We start from the raw sequence: 22,176 nt of genomic DNA, 5'->3' as shown, positions 1-22,176 counted from the left end.
ACGGGGTTTCACCATATTGGTCAAGTTGGTCTTGAACTCCCATCCTCAGATGATCTGCATGCCTCGGCCTCCCAAAGTGCTGGGATTACAGGCAAAAGCCACCACGCCCAGCTCCACTTTGTAAAACACACAGAAAACCTTAGCATTGGGAAGGAGCTACAAAGTCATTCAGCTCAACTTGTCATGCAGATTAAAACCACCAGATACCATTATACACTCATTAGAATGGCCGAAACTAGAAAGACTGACAAAACCAAGTAGTAGCCAGTATGTAGAGCAACTAGACTCTTATACATTGCTGGTACAAGTAAAAGTTGGTAAAAATCACTTTGGAAAACTATTTGGCAGTACTATTTGAGTTAAACATACGACTATCCTATAACCCAGCAATTCCACTCCTAGGAAATATACCCAAGAAATATAAATGCACATGTCCATTAAAAGGCAAGTACAAGAATATTCATAGCAGCTTTACCTATAATGGCCAAAACCTGGAAACAATCCAAATGTCTATCAAATAAACTGTGGTGGAGTCATACAATGAACTACCACACAGCAATAAAACACAACAAACTACTGCTACAAAAAAAAAAAAAAAAATGGAGGCCAGGCGTGGTGGCTCACACCTGTAATCCCAGCACTTTGGGAGGCCAAGGTGGGAAGATCACCTGAGGTCGGGAGTTCAAGACCAGCCTGACCAACACGGAGAAACCCCGTCTCCACTAAAAATACAAAAATAGCCGGGCATGGTGGCGCATGCCTGTAATCCCATTTACTTGGGAGGCTGAGGCAGGAGAATCACTTGAACCTGGGAGGCGGAGGCTGCAGTGAGCCAAGATCGCACCACTGCACTCCAGCCTGGGCAACAACAGCGAAACTCTGTCTTAAAAAAAAAAAAAATGGAAAAAACTTCACAGACATAATGTTCAGCAAATGAGACCAGAACCAAAGAGTACATATTACATGATCCAATTCAAAAAGAAAACCAGTAAGTGTTGATGATATAGGCAGAACAGTGGTTATCTTGGGGTGGAACAGTACGGAGTCATGACCGTGGGTAAGCAAAATTTCTTAGACACAAAAAGCAAAAACAAGAAAAGAAAAATACTGATAATCTGGACCTCATTAAAATTAAAAACGTCTTTTCAAAAGACACCATCAAAAAAAAAAAAACAAAAAGGTGAACCACAGACTAGGAGAAAATCAGTTACAATATCTATATGTGACAAATGACTGACAGCAAAGACCTATAAATAACTCTTGCAATTCAATAGTAAGAAAACACAAATGAAAAATGGCCAAAACGTAACAGAACACTTCACAAATGAAAGTACAGGAATGGCGAGTAAGTACATTAAAAGATCTCAACATCATTAGTCATCAAGGAAATGCAAATTAAAACCACAATAAGATGCCACTACATAACCACTATAACGGCTCAAGTAAAGATGACTATAATACCAAATGTGAGTGAAGGGCAACTGGAACTTGCATACATGAATGCAGGAAATGCAAAAAGTACTTCACTTTGGACAACTGTTTAGCAATTCTTTGTAAAGGTAAATATATACTTGACTATATGACTTAGCCATTCTATACAAAAACATTCACCAAAAAGAAATTAAAATAAATGTCCTTACTTGTAGACATGTACTCCTAGCAGCTTTACTTATAAGAACCCAAAACTAGGAAAAAAAAAAAAAAAAAAAGTCCATCACTAGGTTAATGAATAAACAAATTGTGGTATATCCATACAATGAAATATTCCTCAGCAATACAAAAGGAATGAACTACTGATGCATGCAACAACTCTTGATTAATTTCGAAACATGGGTTTGACACCAAACTGGGCAACATAGCGAGATGCTCTCTAAAAAAAATTTTTTTTATTAGCCTGCTGTGGTGGTACATGCCTGTTAGTCCTAGCTACTCAGCAAGTTGAGGTGGGAGGACTACTTGAGCCTGAGAGTTCAAGGTTACAGTGAGCTACGATTCTGCCGCTGCATTCCAGCATGGGTGTCAGAGTGAGACCTGTCTCTAAAAAAAAAAAAGAAAGAAAAAGAAAAAAAAAACTTATGTTGAGCTAAAAAAAAAAGTCAGGCACAAAAAGAATACATACTATTATGATTCCAGTTGTATAGAATTCTAGAACATACAAAACTAATTTGTTATGACAGATCAGTGGTTGCCTGGGAGACAAGTAATGTAGGGAAGAACTGACTGCAAAGGGACACAAGAAACTAACTGTATGGTGATGGAAAGATTCTGTATCTTGATTATGACTGTGGTTTTCCAAGTTTATATATGTGTCAAAACTCATTAGACTGCACATTTTAAATGAGTACACTTATATGTAAATTTTACCTCAATAAACTGTTGATTTTGAAAAAAAGGTAAAAATTACATTTTATCATCTCTAATGGCAGAGGACCTATTTTTCCTGCAGGCCCCCAATCCACCCAGAGAGCAACCATACCATACCAGTGTGGTGGCGGGAGGTGTGTGTGACCCTGATCACAGTGCCCACCTACAAAGAGGAACTAATCAGCTCCACAACCCAGCAGCAAAAGAAGTTTGTCATTTTCCAAAATGTGTCCTGCCCACAAAAAATAAATTACACTAATACTCTCTCACTAGAAAAATGACTGCATAGTTCTAAGTGTCATTTACAAACCTATTTTCCCTGTGTTTGATCCAGAGTCTGAAAATTAGAAGTACTGCCTCAAAGAGAATATCTAAAGAAAGGCAAATATCTGAAGAGTGGCAGAACATAAAATGCAATCACGAAGAAAAAAAATTCCTCTGTTCCTCATTTTAGATCTTTTAAAATAGCAATACAGGCATAACTGGTTTGCCAAGTAAGACTTTAGCCAAGTATGATGTATATTTCCTTATTTTTGGCTGCCCAGCCCCAGGCCCCAACCAAAGTTGGGGAAAGCCTCCACATTGGGAGGCTTGGGAAAGAGCAGAGCCCGCCTTGTATTACATAAAAGCTCAAAATACCAGACATTCAAGCAAATATCTGAAGCCACATTGTTTGTGTTCAATTCATGGCTCCTCCACTAGCTGTGAACCTTAGGCAAATTCCTAAAGCTCTCTTCCTTCATCTGTAAGATGATAATGGTACCTACCTCATAGCATTGTTGTGGCACAAAATAAAAACATAAAGTATTTAGAAGAGCGCTTGACATATGAGTGCTATATTCAGTTACATTAATGCTATTCTTTCCCAAGCTCTAGGGCACTGCCATCATGATCTAGGCTCTGCCAAATGAAAGCCCACTTGCCCCAGACTTAGAATCAGAAACTAGGGTTATGAAGAAAGATATCAAAGAACTCACTAGGGGGCAAAAATAATCACCAAGATCAAATTTCCAGGTCAGAAGTGACCATAGTGGCAGCATCCAGTCACCAGAGCTACAGGTATTGGCAGTGCAAACTGCCAAATCCAGTGTTAAGCAATGGTGCCGTCATTGGACCAATGCTCAACCATGATTTGGATCAATATTCCTAGATATGTGGGCCTGGATTCTGGTTTTCCAATGCTCCAGGCAATTCTATACACTACCTCATAGCCTCTTGATAAATCCCTTTTCTAAGTAAATAAGCTGGAACTGGTTTCATTTGCTTACAACATAAGACCTTGACATCAGATTTACAATCAGGAAGTGGATAAATGGAATATGGTCTTCCAATATCTTTATGAATGCTTTTGAATATCAGGTGATAACTCTGAAATGGTCTAGCAAGTTTTTAGAATGTCAGAATGCTATAAAATTTGTTTGATACCTTCATAGTTCCCTACTCTAATCCTAACACTAATCACTAAAAATCTGGCCTTTATTGAGAGTTTACTACATGCCAGCCACTGTCCTAAGCACATTACATAAATCATTTCATTCAGCCTTCACAACTACCCTGGTGAAGTAAATATGATTTTCCCAATCTTACAGATGAGGAGACTGCAGCCTAAAAAGGTTAAGGAAATTAACTAATTTAAATAATGTATCCACTTGCAAATGAAGCTCTACAACAATAAGAGCTAGCATTTAATGAGTACTCACCATATATCAGGAACTATCTTATGTTTTTCACATTAATTTTACATATTAACTGATTTAATTCTACTCACTTTATGCGCATTATCTCATTTAACCTCACAACAAATCTCTGATCTAGGTACCATTATTATTCCTATTTCACACCAATACTCTTCACACGTAAGAAAACAGAAAGATTAGGAAATTTGCTTAATGATACACAGCTAGCAAGTGATGACCTGGGGATTCAAACCTGGCAACCTGGTTTGAGTTTTTAATCTTTATATTACACTGCCTCTCCTAGAGTGACTGAAATACATGAACAGGCCCTCCCAACTATATATATTATATAATATATATAATATATAATATTATATATATATTATATATTATATATATAATATATATATTATATTATATATTATATTATATCATATATATAATATATTATATTATATATTATATATTATAATATATAATATATATTATATATATGATATAATATAATATATATTATATATATGATATAATATATTATATATTATATATATGATATATTATATATTATATATGATATATCATATATAATATATTATATATATAATATATAATATATTATATATAATATATTATATATATCATATATTATATATATAAAATATATAATACATGTTATATTATATATTACATATAAATAATATATTATATATAAAATATATAATACATGTTATATTATATATATAATATATAATACATGTTATATTATATATATAAAATATATATAATGCATGTTATATATATAAAATATATATAATACATGTTATATTATATATAAAATATATATATAATACATGTTATATTATATATAAAATATATGTATAATACATATTATATATATAAAATATATGTATAATACATATTATATATATATACACATTCAGACATTTATATGAATCAAACACACTGCTTTCTTGATGTTGACAACTTGTACTGTTGTTTCTTTTATCTCCATATTATCATGAGCAGTTAAGAGCAGCACCCATCTTAATTTACTCTGACCCTTCACTTCCAACAACTGCAGACTGATGCATTAACTTCCATTTATATCATTAGGGCTGTCTTCTGCTAATCCCAGAGCCTTAGAGACAGCTGCATCCAGGAACCTCCTACTCCTAGCAGTTGGCAGTTGCAGAATTAAACTAGGACACCTGGAAATTAGGAGTTCCAGGATAACAAGCCTGTTGTTGAAAATGGCATCAACCGCCCAAAAATATGCACATGTTATCATTGATCATGACAGCTCAGTGGTTTTCAAACTGGGGATGTTGGGGGTGGATTTTGACACCACCTCCCCACCACCCACCATTTAGCAATGTCTGGTTGTTATAGCTGGGAATGGTGTCCTCCTGGCATTTTGAAGGCAGAGGCCAGAGATGCTGGAAAACATTGTACAATGCTGTTTAAGACAATTCCCCAAAATAAAAAATTACCCAAATATGTCAATCGTGTCAAGGGTGAGAAATTCTGTAAATTGCCTGATGCTATAAATTGCCTCTTAGATTGGCAGGCCCTATGGGTCTTTTCACTCAATGTCATAAATGTAACCCATTTCAACTGCACTGGGGGAGAATGGCTTCCCTCCTGTCCTTTGGTGGACCAAAGAGCACTCCAGCAAACTTTCTCAGTACTACAATCGCGATAACGTGGCTCATAAAACTGCTTACAGTCTGACCTCTACCTACTTCTCTAGCTGCTTCTCATACCATAGTCTCCCCCTCCTTTCTTCATACTGGCCAATCTGGACAGTGGACAAATCTCCACTAACTTCATCTTTACCCTGAGGATACACAGTAATTCTCCTCCCTGACAATTCAACCCCTAGTCTATAGCCTTTTCTGTAGCTGCCCAAGACAGGGCTAAAATTTAAAAGTCAATGTACTTTTTTTCTCATGCTACTTACATTTTTCAAATCCTGAAAATACACTTTGACACTAACATAAATGGCTTTACATTTGACAATTTAGCATTTATAGGCTAATACCATATGGAAAATAAGAGTCATCCAAAGACTAAAACACTACCTTAATAATGCAAAAGAAAGGCACACCAGAAATAAGTTTCCTGCTATTCATTACATTATTCATAGTAAAACGTAATTTCTAAAATGCTTAGAACCAATGTAGAAACTTTCTAGAAAGGATCTAAAAGAACTTGCCTTAGCCTTGGTTAGATTTGTGGAACTGCATAAGACATTATATTTTCTAAAACACATTTACATTGCTCTTTAATCCAGTTTACCACTGAGCAAACAAAAACAAAGTGGTATAATAAAGTATTTCTAGCTGTTTCTTAAATCTACTATTTTTTTAAAGTTATTTGAAAATGCAATAAAAAGTACTGTGAAATATTTCCAATGTTCAGGTTATTAACTACATATGTCAAGTAGCTATTTTGTTCTGTTATCAAGTAGTTATATTTTCTTCCTATTTAAAGGATCAAATTCTTAAGTTCAGTCAATTCCAGGCAAAGCAATGAGGAAAAGTAAAGAAAGTGAAAGAAGAAAAGAAAGACACAAAGCTAATTCAATCCTAACTGTTTTAGTTATGGCTTCAGACAATGAAGGCTGCAGTGCTTAGTGGACTAATTATGCATCTCAAGAGAGACCATATTTTGTTCCAATACCAAAAAACACAAATGCCTTCTGTGTCAGATGAAATTATTCAGATTTTTGCCTACGAAAAAAGAAAGTAATTCTATTAAATTCATAATTCAAATAGTTTTTGGAATTTCCTTCTGTATTAGTAAAAATATGGCCTTTGAAAAGTGGTTAATGTATTTATTACAATGTGGTAATTCAACATGGTTCAAAACTATTAGGTGAATAAGCCTACTTAATGAAATTGCAGAACTAACCAACATATTCAGAGACATGGACTTAAGGTCCAGCTCTGTCTCTTTTTGTCCTTTGCATCTCACTTTACTTGTATAACTTTGTTTCCTCATTTATAAAATGAGATTTTTAACCTCACCTATATATAACACAGCTGTTGTGAAAATCAAATGTAAAATTATAGCACACTGATTTCAGCTCAAGACTAACAGAACAAATGTTGAAGTAGTTCCAATAATACTAGTATTTACCAGCACAGCTACTCTTTGTAACTTTGTCACTATGGGTACCCTAAGTGTACTTTTCTAAAACAGACCACAATCAAGACAGATTTGAAATATGATTACAAATGTTACTGTCTGCAGCCTTGTGTTTCTTTCTTTCTTCTATCTATCTTGGCAATTTCATGGCCTCAGTAGGAAGGTAATTCTCAAACCCATTATTATAAATGAATGAATAAGGCAAATATGGTGAAATCCGGATAATTACTGAACACAGATGATACAGAAATTCATTTACTCTAGGGAAAGCCATCCTAGCTCCTAGCTACATCTTGAACCACATTCCTTTCCATCTTTCCTGACAGGCAGTTCTACCCACAGAGCCCTCTCCACTGTTTCTCAAACACACCAATCTTACTAATATTTTTGCTCTTGCTCTTTGCTGTGTCTGGAAAGTTCTTACTCCTGGATTTTCACATGATTCTCTTCCTCACCTCATTTAGGTTTCTGCTCAAACATCAACTCCTCAGAAGGGCTACCATTGACCAATCTATGTCAATTAGCACTCTTCATCACTTTAGCCCCTTATGCTTTACAGCAGTAAACACTAGTTTACATTACATTATAAAATAACTTACGTATATCTTTAACATGGTCTGTCTCCCTCCCCGATGTGTCTACAATGTAAAAGCTGACTCCTCAGCTTGACACTCATAATCCTTCCTATGGTCTGACCTGTTTTCTTTCTACCAATCATGTTTCTTCAGATACCCTATGAAATCAAACTTACTCTTCTCCATACGTATTTCTCAATGTTCTTTATCTGTGCTTTTGTTCAAGTAGTTCAAATTGTATCCACGCTATAAGACTTCAGAATAAATGGCACCTTCACTGATATTCCTGGCTGCTACTCCTCTGAACTGCCACAATCCTTGACTTGTACCACGCTAAAGGAATTATTATTCTGCATTTTATTTCATTTAAATTTCCTCTATTAAACAATACGACCTTGGATGCAGGATCTGTACTCATTTCACTTTTTAGATGTCTGAGTTACACAAAAGAAGAGTGCAAATATCTGTATATTTTCCTTAAATATTAGAAATAGGTATATGTTCTAGTGTTACTATATTGAAGGACAGACAGAAAAGAAGAATTAAGACTACAATCTCAGGATAAACTAATAAATATCTAATGCAATTTCTTTGCTTTTTTTGTTGTCACTGTTATAAAAATATACCTAATTTGCTTGTTTCCCCAATTTCTTGCTTCTACTTTTACATAGTTTTTTTTCTATACAGTTTCCTAAATTTACTCATCTTTTCTTTCATTGAGGCTCAAATCATAGCTCTGCTCCTTAAAAGCTATGTTGACCTTTCCAAGTTTTAGTTGCCTAATCTATAAAATGGGAGAAAAACATCAACAGGGTTATTGTAGCATTAAGCGAGATGATATATTTAAAACCTAGTACAATGCCTGACACTTAATAGGCCCTCAATGAATGTTGCCTATTAGGCTACTGTTCTTCTGGTAACAAATCTGACCCATAAGTTTTAAACATGCAGGATTAAATTAGTAGAATACTAATGAGTAGGGAATTTTAAAGTCATAAAATATTCCTAAACTGTACTTTCGTTAACTGTAAACTCATATAATGCTTTTAAATTGGAGGATAAATTCAGCTTATACTCACGTACCTGTTCTTTTTTTAAATTTAATAAGAATGTTCCCCATGAATGCTGCATATTTGGGTATAGCTAAAAACACAAGGAATGCATAACATGGATTTCAATGTTAATTTCCAGACAAGTATGAACAATCAATTGCTTGGCAGTAGTTTCCTTCAGATCACTGTCATCCAGACTTAACTCTCTATTGAGCAGGAAATTTCTAGTTTAGCATCTATCAGAGTGACAATTACAAAGACAAAACTCACAATGGTAAACCACAAACAGAATACTTTCATTTATTTTTATGAATCCCATCATTGGCTAGGCTGTCAATCTTTCCTAGAACACACATGCACAATCTTCCTCTGATCATCTCTCAACAGGACAGATTCAGAGATCTGATCCTAAAAAATCAAATCTATGAACTAAGATACGTACCGTACACATAATTCTCTAGCTTCTCAGGATTACCTGTAACTACAACACTGCTTTGCCAAATGTGAAACACTCAAGCTATTTTAAATCACAAGGAACCCTGAATCCCCCGCAAGGAATACATATTGTGCAAAGAATTCGTCTTTGATTTTTGGACTAAACATAAATAATCCAGCTCTAAATCCTACATTAAAACTTATCACACTGAATCACAGTAGCTTGGCTTAGTTGAAGAAACACTGTGCCTAGTACTGTGTCACATAAACGGATGGCAGATTGGCACAGAAACACTGTAACTGGAGACAGAAAACCCCATATTGTGCTCCAGCCTTACCAATTCCTCTAAATCAGTCGCCATTTCTCTGAAGGTTAAATTTGTTCAACTAAAAAATGGGGAAAATAATAACTAATTTATTTGTATTCAGAATTTGCTTTTCAAAATTATCCATAATCATATGTATATCTATTCATTACAACAGGCAAACCATTCTAAAGACAAATAAAAATTCAGAAAAATTATTTGGCAAAATGTAAAAATGCACACTGCAATAAGTAAAAATTAATTTCATAAGATCATTTAGATATGAAACAGATTTTAAAAGATCAGAGCGTCAACTGATTTGACAGATGAAAAAACTGTGATGTCTGATGCCAAAATGTTAGTTTTTGTGACCTATGTAAAACAAAGCTCCAGACCAGAACTCAAATCTCCCTGATCTTCATGTGGTGGTAGTGCTCTTTAGGACTGATGTGACTGTTTGCTAAGTGAAACATTATACTCAAATTTCATTCAAGAAAAGTTTAATGTGCTATTTCTGCTTCTATTTTTGCTCAGTAAAATTTAGATAATACCAACTACATATGAAGAATTCTGCTAGGCACTAAGGGTAATAAAAAGTAAACTCTAGTTCCAGCTCTAAAAGCACTCTGAATCTAATCACAGAGATAAATATACACACAAATAAGTACCAGACACCATTTTAGCTACAATAATGCAAAGAAACAAATTTTTACTCTAGAAATACACTGGAGGGAACGATTTTACTGTTTGCTAACAGAATGTAGTACATTAAGAAAATAATACAACATGGCCAAATGGGATTTATCCTAGAGGTAAAGGATTGGTTCAATTAGGAAATCTATTAGTACATACCGTATTCATAAATCTAAGGCAGGTAGGAAACATACAATTTTCTCCATACCACTGGGATGGAGTGTATGTGACAAAATTCAACACCCATTCGAAACCCAACACTCAAAGAAACAAGAATTAGGACGTAATTTCTCAACATGATAAAATATATACATTTTAGTCCTACAACCATTAAATTATTTAATAAAGAAATAACAGAGGCATTTCCACTAAGATCAGGAAAAAGGCAAAGATGCCCACCATTTCTACTACTATTCTTGTTTTTTGAGATGGTGTCTCGCTCTGTCGCCCAGGCTGGAGTGCAGTGGCGCGATCTTGGCTCACTGTAACCTCCGCCTCCCGGGTTCAAGCGATTCTCCTGCCTCAGCACCCGCCCCAACCACCCAGAGCAGCTGGAATTACAGGTGCCTGCCACAATGCCCAGCTAATTTTTTGTAGAGACAGGGTTTCGCCATGTTGGCCAGGCTGGTCTTGAACTCCTGACTTCAGGTGATCCACCCGCCTCAGCCTCCCAAAGTGCTAGGATTACAGGCATGAGCCACCGCGCCCGGCCATTTCTACTACTATTCAACATCATACCAGCGGTATTAGCCAAATCAATTAGTTAAGAAAAATCAATCAGAGGAATAATAGGTAAGGAGAAAGTAAAACTATCTCTATTTGCAGATGATATAATGGTAGCCTAAAAACCCTTGAAGAATCAATAATAAAATTAACTCAAAAATAAAATTCAATGAAGTAGAAAGATAATTAACATACAAAAAAAGTTCTCCTATACAAAAACAATAATCAGGGAAAATAATGGCAGAGAAAATCCCATTTATAATAGCAATAAAAAGATTAAATAGTTAGGAATAAACTAAACAATGTGTAAAAACTACACAAGGAAAATTTCAGCACCACTGAAAGACACTGAAGAACACTTGAGCAAAGAGAAAAGATATCCCCATTCTAAGACAGGATGACAACATTATAAAGATGTCATTTCTCCCTTACTTTATAAATTCGATACAATACAATGAAAATACTAACAAGCTATTTTGTAAAGCTTGGCAAGTTGATATTCAAGTTGATGTGGAAAATCAAACATGCAAGAATAGGTAGGAAATCATTGAAAAAGGAAAACCACAAGGAGACCACCTCTATCAAACACTACAACACCAAAAAACATCTATAATTAAAGCAGTGTGGGACTAGCACATAAATAGACCAGTGGAATTTTAAAAGTCTAGAATTAGACCCAAATATACCCAGAAATATAGTAAATAACAAAGGTGGCATCTCAAATCACTAAAGTACAGATGGACTTTTCAATAAATGGTGCCAGGAAAACTAGGTATCCATCTGGAAAATATAAAATTCGATCTCTATCTCACATCATACTCCAGAAAAAACTCCAAATGGATTAGGAATCTAGATATAAAATATGAAACCAGAGAAAGTACTAGAAAAAAATGGATGAATTCTGCTCAAAGTTGGTATAGGGAAAGGAGAATCCAGAAACAATAAAAGAAAATATTGACTACATAAAATTTTTTAATTGGACAACACACATAGTACATGCAAAGCAAACTAAGATGAAATATTCGCAGCATACACCATAAAAGGCTAATATATAAAGAATTCTTAAAAGCAAAGGGAAAGGAGAGCATTTTTGCACCCCAAGGGCTGCTTCTGGGCGCTCTGCAGCCGTCACCGTGCCACAGAATGAATATATTGAATTACACCATAAATGCTATACCATTTGGATTACCATGAGAGAAAGAGAAAGAAGGAAAGACGAGAAGCTCAAGAATGTTCAAAGAAGGCAAAGAAAATGATTGGTCTGAAGGCTAAGCTTAATCATAAACAGCGCCATGCTGAGAAAATACAAATAAAAAAGACCATCAAGATGCATGAAAAGAGAAACACCAAACAAAAGAATGACGAAAAGATTCCACAGGGAGCAGTACCTGCCTATCAGCAGGACAGAGAGACAATCTCGAGCTAAAGTACTTTCCAATATGATTAAACAGAAACGAAAAGAGAATGAGGGAAAATGGGAAGTCCCTCTGCCTAAAGTATGTGCCCAGGGAGAAACAGAAGCATTAAGTTATTCAAACAGGAAAGAGAAAGAAGAAGGCATGGAAGAGGATGGTTACTGAAGTCTGCTTTGCTAGAGATGTCTTTACAAGAAAACCACCTAAATATGAAATATTCATCAGGCCAATGGGCTTGCATTTCAAGAAAGTCCATGTAACACAACCTGAACTGAAAGCCACCTTTTGCCTACCAATACTTGGCATAAAGAAGAATCCCTCATTCCCGCTGTATACAACTTTGGGTGTTATTACCAAAGACTGTCACTGAGGTAAATGTGAGTGAAGTGGGCCTTGTGACACAGGGAGGCAAAGTTATCTGGGGAAATATGCCCAGGTTATCAACAATCCTGAAAATGATGGATGCATAAATGCAGTCTTACTGGTTTGACAGCAATTTCATATATAATTATTGAGCACTACACACCAACTGAAAAAACTACCATTACTGTAATGTTTCTGAATACTACCAAACAGCCATACCGGTCTGCAATCATCAAGAGATTGTTAACTTGTAAACATTAAAATGGGGCGGAAAAAAACAAAACAAAGGGAAAAAGGACCAAAAATCAGATACAGGAAAAAAGACAGTCAATTCACCAAAAAAAAAAAAAAAAAAAAAATTACAAGGGCCCTCAAATAAGTAACAATTGCTCAAATTCACTCAAAATTAGAGAAATGCCAATTAAAACAACACTGAAATACCATTTCTCATCTATTAGACTCGCAAAAATTTTAAAATATGACAAAACATTCCATTAGTGAGGATGTAAGGGAAACAGGCACTTACATGCATTGCTGATGGGAATACAAATTGGTACAACCATTCTGGAGGGAGTGTTGGTAGTATGTAACAAAATGACATATACACTTAACTTTGGCCCCAGCAATTCCACTTCAAGGAATCCACCCTGGGAATATACCTCCAAATATACAAGGACAAATACACACTCTAGCATTCTTTGTAATTGTAAAATATTGGAAACTTGGATGTGCCATATTCAATTACCTTTCTATGGTAGGAGTATGGCACATAGGAAAGTGACTGAATAAACTATGGTACATCCAAGTTATGCAACTGTGGGGGGAAATAAAGAATGAGGAAAATCTCTATAATATGAAGTGATTTCCAGGACACAGTGTTAACTGAAAAAAGCAAAGTCTGAAAAAAGCAAAAAAATACCTATGGTATGTTATGTTCATGTAAGAATGAAGGGGGATATAAGAAAATACACATTTCTACTGAAAAAGCAAAAAAAAAAAAAAACAAACAAAAACACCGGAAGGATAAACCAGAAACTAAAGAGATAGGTTACCTACCCTGGGCAGGTGAGAAAGGGGTGGAAAGAAGAGGGAAAGGGCTTGGGAACAGAGTAGCAAGGCTAAGGATGGAGTGACACTTCTCTGGATACACAATATATTTTGTAATAATTCTGACTCTCAGAACCATAGTAATTTCCACATGCTGACATGGTGTCAGAAAATAAAGAAAACTTCAAAAACAGATGAGGGTTTGTTGAAAGAACACAGGAGCCAACCTGAAGGAGCCCATAACAGCCAATGCTGGAACGAATACAGCAACAAAATAAATGATAGTACTAGATCAAAAACAAGGAGTAAAATATTAATGAGTCCATATTGATATAAACAATCTGATAAGTAAATGGAGGAAAAGCGACAACTCTTCTTCACAATAGACTACAATAAGTAAATTAACATAGGAAGCAAAGTGGGAAACAATCAACATCAGGCAAATATCACAAATACTGCAGACAAGATCCACTTGAGAGATGCTAAAATTAGAGAGCAATAGTTTGAGGAGAAACAGGATTTACACAGTCTCCACGTAGCTCCAACAAGATACTTACCAACTAAAAAGGGAAAGATAGTAACTTCACAGTGTAAAAACAACACACTCAACCAAGTGATCAAGTAATCATAAGTAGTAAGACATATATCATAAACCCCTCAATACAACGCACTAAGAAAGACACAACATCATTTTTGTGGTATTCTTGCCAAAAATGCATAGGCTCAGTCCAATCATGAGAAAACATCAGACAAACCCAAACTGCGAGATATTCTAAAAATAACTGATTAGTATTCTTCAAAAGTGTCATAGTCATAAAAGACAAGCAAAATGTCAGAAACTTTAAGAGACTATGGAGAAATTGCTAAATTCAATGTGGGTTCCTATATAGGACCCTGGGACTGAAAACGGACAGTAGTTGAAAATTTGGTTTCATTCTAATAAGAGCTATAGTTTAATCAATAATATTATATCAATGTTCATTTCCTACTTGTAATAATTATATTATGGTTATGTAAGATGTTAGCATTAGGGGAAATGGGGTGAGGAATGTAAGGGAACTCTACTATTTTTGCAGCTCTTCCGCAAGTCTAAAATTAGATTAAAAGTTTTTTAAAAACAGTAAGAAATTCTGAACAAAGGTAGAGGAATTACCCTTTAAATAAAAGGAGAAAATCTCTTCCAGTGAGGCCAGAATAAAGGAAGAAGGAACCTGTAGAGATAGTGAAGAGTAACATGGAAAAATGGAAGGTTAAGGCAGTTCGTTTTTGCTGTCTTACTTTCTTGTGAAATAGGAGTTATCATTTGACCGCCTGTATAAAACAGCACCAATGAGGAAAATATAGTAGGTCCCCCACCTTATCCATGTTTTAGCTTCCCACAGTTTATCAGCTGTCAACCATGGTCTGAAAATAAACCTCTCTTCTTTATAAATTACTCCGCCTCAGGTGTTCCTTTATAGCAATTCAAACAGACTAAGAAAATATGTTGTTATAATTGTTCTATTTTATTATTACTGTTGTTAATCTCTTATTGTGTCTAATTTACAAATTAAACTTTATCATAGGTATGTATGTATAGGAGAAAACTTAGTACATATGGAGTTTGGGACTATCCACAGTTTCAGGTATGTGGGTCTTGGAACATCTCCCCCAAGACTATGGGAAGACTACTGTACATCATTATCATTCAGCTCTGGAAAAGACCAAATAACTCAAGGCAGATAGAGAAACATAAATCAAATTTCTGAGAATTACAGAGATAGGTACTAAATATTATATATATATATATAATTTTTTTTTTTTTTTGAGATGGAGTTTCGCTCTTGTTGCCCAGGCTGGAGTACGATGGTGCTATCTCGGCTCATTCTTTAAGTGCTCTGATCCACTTCATATTTATTTCTTAAAGGTCTTCTTGTTTATAACTTTGATAACAAAATACATGGGAGTAACAAGACTTAAGAAGTTAATGACCTATATAATTTGTGCTGTTTAGGTTATACATTTTCTGATTTTTGTATGAATTCAGTTATCTTTGAAAGCTGTCTTTAAAACAGAGTGATAAATTACTATTACAAAACCACCACTGATGTTCAGCCCTCACAGACCAGTTATATTGGAGGCCAAAATGTCGTTAAGTCATCTCTGGGGGTTCTACTGTAAATCAGCCAGAGGTATTTGCTAACAAAAGAGTGTAAGAACCAAAGACCTACAAAGTGAATTATTAATTAGAATTTGTCACCTCAAGTTTAAAATCCATCCAACTCTTTGTAGCTGCTTTGATTTTACTATAAAAATCACATTTTTATATATACATACTGAATACACCAAATCTATACAGAGGAAAACCTTATAAGATCCTTTCCCAAATTTTAGTGAGGGAGAGTTTTATACTCTACCACTCTTAAATGCATTTAAGGTCTTCTTAGCACCCAGGAAAGAGAGGGCAGGAGGTATTAGATTTGCCAGGATCCCTAAAACCCCTTCAGAGTCTCCATGACAACACTGAGTTTAAAGATTCAGAAGTCTAATGATAAAGGATCTGTGGCAGGAGTGTTGTTGAACATAAATCATAATGGGAGCTTTTCAAATTCAGGTACTCATATAACAGGTGGTCTGAAGTGGTATGCCCAAGACACAGGAGGGCAGATACAACCATAGCAGACAAGATAAACATGGCACATCATACTGGAATATGAATTTACATTATTTTTCACTAAAATAAATATAGAATCTAAAGCAAAATTCACTTGAATAAAACAACACACGTAAGTCTTCAAAGAAATTTACTGAATTTTTATGATAAAATATGAGTCTTCAAAGAAATGTCTGAAGGGTTATTACTCTTTCTAAAGGTACTTTAGTAAAAAAAAAGTTTGAAAAGTACTATAAATAATGATATACAGCATCAAGAACTTCTGACTGGTGAGTCAAGGACAATAAAAGGAGGTAAATAGAAAACACTGAGAGCAAAAAGTAGCAAAACTTGGGCTTGTTTTAAAGTGATTTTGCTTAGTTTCTTTAGACTTGATATTCCAGAGATCAGTTATTATTCTAAAGATTTTTTTAAGTGGCTCTATTTCTTTCACTTTTGATGAAATCTACTGGAATATGCCCATCTTTTCTCATTCATGGATAAACAGGAACAGAATGGTAAGATCAGTTTTTTCTTTACCATTAGAATATATTTATTTTGCAAGTTATTTTTAATGCTTCAGCCACAATTTCCACACATTTTTATATTACCACAACTTTTAAAAATACTTTTTAAACATCAGATACAGAATTTGTTCGAGGTTAAAAAGGAAAAACATATTCTTTCTGTTGAATAATATCACATTATATTTAACTTAAAGAATAGCAAGAATTGAAGCAGCTGGTGGTCATACTTATTTGTAGGTCCCAAAATAGCCCTGAGGTCTGAAGAGGAAAATATCTTTTATAAACTATAACAAAATTCTCACCTCAAAATAAAATACTATGAAATTTGCACAATTATATCTGTATTTACGTCTTTACAAAATCCAGAAACCTACTGGATTTTTAGAAATTACAATGAAAATAGGTTTATATTCAGAAAACAGAGCTTATACCAAGATGACATTGCTTAAAACCTGGAAAAGACTTGTTTTGATTTCGTAACTGAATATTAATTTTCAAGTTGAACTGACTTGTTTACAATAAAAAATTGAGTTACCATACATGACTCCATTTTAAAACTATATGTTCAGAGTTGAAAATATGCAAAATATAGAAGCTTTTCAGTCAAAACAATTTAAAATGATTTTGTTTTCTATGATGACAGTTCTCCTAACAAGAAGAAAAACGAATCATTTTCCTTACTGTCCAATGCAAAAGAACTGGAAATGGCTTATCACACAATATGTTCAAAGTATATTACATTTATTTTTATAAATAGAATAACCAAAGAAGATAATACAGAATAATTTACATTATTCTTCTGTCTTTATATTAACAACTATCTGGTATCTGTAAAAGCTATTTTGCTAAATACCTACAAGTTCTTTTACATATTGATAAATTAAGTTCAGGTTGCTTATTAAGATAAACACATCGGGCCAGGCATGGTGGCTCAAGCCTGTAATCCCAGCACTTTGGGAGGCCAAGGCCAGTGAATCACTTAAGCCCAGGAGTTCAAGATCAGCCTGGGCAACCTGGCAAAACCTCGTCTCTATAAAAAAAAAAATACAAAAATGAGCCAGGCATGGTGGCACGCACCTGTGGTCCCAGTGACTCAGGAAGCTGAGGCAGGAGGATCGCTTAACCCGGGAGGCAGAGGTTGCAGTGAGCTGAGACTGTGACACTACACTCCAGCCTGGGCAACAGATTGAGACTCTGCCTCAAAAAAAAAAAAAAAAAAAAAAAGATAGACACATCAGTCTAGATAATTCAAAAATAGAGAAAGCCCTGACAAAATACAGTTAATTCTGAATTATATGCATAATAAGAAACAATTTAAAAGTTAACCTAACAGATTTTCAACTATGCCTATCTCTACCACCATAACCAACTCTTAGGTAACAAAACTGACTGTCTGCAGAAGTCTTTTTAATTTCCCCACTCAGACTGTGTTACAGAGAAACCAATGAGAAGTAAAATGATAAGAGTCTCAAAACTAAATTACTCTCTGAAAAGAAAACTAGCTGTAAATTAACTCTAAATTATTCAGTATGCTGTGGCCTCATTCTTCATAGGTGGCTCAGTTCCAGAACATTAGCAGTGAAGCCAACCAAGAACCAAGAGAGGTGGTCATCTCTGTTGTTGTAATTGATTTCATTCAAAGATCAAACAGGTTACCTGTTATTTGGTATTATCTGAACTGCTTTTGTCCCTTAGCAATGGATAATTGGAGAGCTACTTTTTGTTACTAAATTCCCAAAACCATGTAAAATAAACCCCTTCAATATTCACAGGTAATTTTTTTAATGAAAAATGCTCACAGGAAATAAACTGAAAATATAGCTTAACATATATATAGTTACATATAGAAATATTTATAGATATGTGTATATACATGAGTTAGTGTACACACATATATTTCCTTACTCTGTCCACTGGGAGGGCCTAGAAGCAATGACATTCCAACAGCAATGAGCAAACATGGTGCCCAGATATTGGTTTCTAACACTATTCTCCAATAGAAGGAATCAGTGCTCCTTGGAGAAAAGGCTGATTCTAGGCCTGTGGTAGGTAATATACAAGGTGAGCCTAGAGCACTTTGTAATACCAGAAAGTTAAAAGTGCTCAAAAACAAACAAACAAACAAAACAAGAACAAAAGTCTCACAATGACAGGAGTATGTCAAAGGAATACAGGAACCAACTAAAAGAGCTCCCAGTGGCCAAAGCTGAAACAATTAGAGCAACAAAGTAATAAAGTACTACTGGATTTACCCTTAAGTATAAAATAAATATCCATGAGTCAGACTGATATAAATAAACGACTGAAAGGGCAGAATAGACAAAAAACTCTTATAGAAGATTTTTCAAAAATTTATGTAGACACTTCACCCTTAAAGAGGTAAAGCATAATTCCCCAATTCCCAATTGTGTGCTTCACAGAGAGACTTTCTTCTAAAAAGTACAATATACAAAAGGAGGGGGAAAACAGAGTAACTTTACAGTGGACAAAACTGATGAACATTATCTCAAGCCAAGTAGTCAAGGTTAATATCAATGGTACTGTCATATTAATGGTTTGTATTCTTGGCCAGGTACAGTGGCTCACTCCTGTAATCCCAACACTTTGGGAGGCTGAGGTGTGTGGATCACCTGAGGTCAGGAGTTCAAGACCAGCCTGGCCAACATGGTGAAACCTCTCTCTACTAAAAATACAAAAATTAGCCGGGCATGGTGGCATGTACCTGTAGACCCAGCTACTTGGGAGGCTGAGAAAGGAAAATTGCTTGAACCCAGGAGATGGAGGTTGCAGTGAGCCGAGATTGCGTTACTGCACTCCAGCCTGGGCAACAGAGTGAGACTCTACCTCAAAAAAAAAAAAAAAAAAAAGTCTGTATTCTTGATATGATGTGATGGGAATAGCACTTTACTTCTGTGATCTTCCTCCTAGAAACATATCACCCAGTCTAATGAGAAAAACAGCAGACAAGTCCCAACTGAGGGACAGTCTACAAAATACCTGACCAGGCAGTAATCTTCAAAACTATCAACTTGTCATCAAAAACAAGGAAATCTGAGAAACTGTCAAAACGAGAGGATACGTGACCACTAAAGGTAATATGCTATCCTAGATGGGATTCTTGAACAGAAAAAAAAAAAAAAAAAGACATTGGGGAAAAGTGAGGCAATCTGAATAAAATATGGACTTTAATAATTACATGCCAATATTGGTTAATTGTGACAAATGTACTATGCTAATGTAGTATGTTTTTGTTTTTGTTTTTTTGAGATGGAGTCTCGCTCTGTCATCCAGGATGGAGTACCGTGGCATAATCTCTGCTCACTGCAACCTCCGCCTCCTGGGCTCAAGTGATCCTCCCACCTCAGCCTCCCAAGTAGCTGAGATCACATATGGGCACCACCATGCCCGGCTAATTTTTTGTATTTTTGGTAGAGATGGGGTTTCACCATGTTGCCCAGGCTGGTCTTGAACTCCTGAGCTGAAGCAATCCACCTGCCTTGACCTCCCAAAGTGCTAGGATTACTGGCATGAGCCACTGTGCACAGCCTATCTTATAATAGGGGAAAGTGGGTATGGGAAGCTCTATTCTATCTTCACAGTAATTCTGTAAAACTAAAACCATCCAAAAATAAAAGGGTCTATTACAAAACAGTGTAAGAATACTGTGCTATATTGCTATATTTTATATAGCTACTAATAACACATTTTTTGTTTTGAGACGGAGTCTTGCTGTCACCCAGGCTGGAGTGCAGAGGCACGATCTCGGCTCACTGCAACCTCTGCCTCCCAGGTTCAAACAATCTTCCACCTCAACCTCCCAAGTAGCTGGAATTACAGGTGCAGGTCACCACGCCCAGCTAATCTGTATATGTATATTTTTTAGTAGAGACAGGGTTTCACCATGTTGGTTGGCCAGGCTGGTTTTGAACTCCCAACCTCAAGTGATCCACCTACCTCGGCCACCCAAAGTGCTGGGATTACAGGCGTGAGCCACTGTGCCCGGCCTAATAATTTATTTCCATACACTTGAAAGAAATAGTCAAACTGAAAATTTAATTACAGGTCGATTATCCCTTTTCCAAAATGTTTGAGACTAGAAATGTTTTGGATTTCAGATTTTTTTGGCATTTGGAATATTTCCATATGCATAATGAGGTATCTTCAGGAAGGGACCCAAGTGTAAACACAAAACTCATTTACATTTCATATACACCTTATACACATAGCTTGAAGGTAATTTTATATAATACTTTTAATAATTTTTTGCATGAAACAAAGTTTGTATACACTGTACCATCCAAAAGCAAAGGTGTCACTATCTCAGCCACTCATGTGGACAGTCTGTGGTTGTTTGACATCACCATCATTCCCGTCTCTGAATTTATATGCTACGTATAACCAATCATTTCTTACACATACACATGGCATTGTATTGCCCTTTGTGGGCATGCTTGCGTAGGTGTATCTGGCTGTGTGAGGAAAAGATATATGGCAGCTGAAGGGGGCTAGGCAGGTCTTTTTTCTCTTGGGGAAACTGTTGTACACCTGCATTCTGACTTTGATTCATCACATAAAGTTGGGTGTAGAATTATGTACTTGTAGCATCATGTTGGGCTCAAAAAAGTTTTGAATTTTGCAGCATTTTGGATTTCAAGTTTTTGGATTAGGAATGTTCAAACTGTACTACCATTTTAACACTATTTTTATAAAAATTCATATTCAAATTCTTGTATTACAAAACTCGATGAACTGAAATCCTAATACCATTAACTTGGAAATTTAATGAGTCAAATTTAGGTGTCAGGTACTGAGCTAGGTTCTAGGGATTCAAAAATGAGCCAAAAAAGAAAACAAGACATGGACCTTACCTTCATGAAGTTTATAGGCCACTGAACAGAAAGAAAATCTTACAGTCACATGAATAAATGTAAATTGCAAACTACGGGAAATGTATGATGCTATTACCTTAATGTGGGAAGTTAGCATATTCTCTAAGGATGCAAAACTTCAGCTGAGGTGTGAAGGATGACTAGGAGCTAACAAGTGAAATGAAATGAAAGTAAAGAAAGAATGGTCCAGACAGAGAGAAAAGCATGTACAAAAGCCTTGCAAAAATGGCAGGGAGCAAGGTGCATACAAAGGACTAAAGAAGGCCAGCATGGTTGAACTGGAGAGTTATGCAGAACGTGGTACAAGATGAGTCTGGAGAGCTAAACGCT

At 35.4% G+C, this 22,176-nt stretch overlaps 1 protein-coding gene and 1 pseudogene across 7 annotated transcripts in view; one reads left to right on the top strand and one right to left on the bottom strand.

Moving 5' to 3' along the window:
- The window catches only part of ARFIP1 (ARF interacting protein 1), a 131,411-nt gene that overhangs the window by 101,702 nt on the left and 7,533 nt on the right, over positions 1–22,176 (bottom strand). Inside the window, exon 2 of one of the 7 annotated variants that reach the window (XM_055385092.2) lies at positions 18,035–18,151. The exons of the other annotated variants lie outside the window; for them this stretch is intronic. The gene's annotated coding sequence lies outside the window, so the exon portion shown is untranslated. The remainder of the gene's footprint in view (positions 1–18,034; positions 18,152–22,176) is intronic. 7 annotated transcript variants of the gene reach the window in all.
- LOC101153820 (ribosome biogenesis protein NSA2 homolog) lies at positions 1,048–12,878 on the top strand (annotated as a pseudogene).

Source organism: Gorilla gorilla, chromosome 3 (genome assembly GCF_029281585.2).
Source record: "Gorilla gorilla gorilla isolate KB3781 chromosome 3, NHGRI_mGorGor1-v2.1_pri, whole genome shotgun sequence".
NCBI lineage: Eukaryota > Metazoa > Chordata > Mammalia > Primates > Hominidae > Gorilla > Gorilla gorilla.
This window is presented reverse-complemented; position numbering and strand designations above follow the sequence as displayed.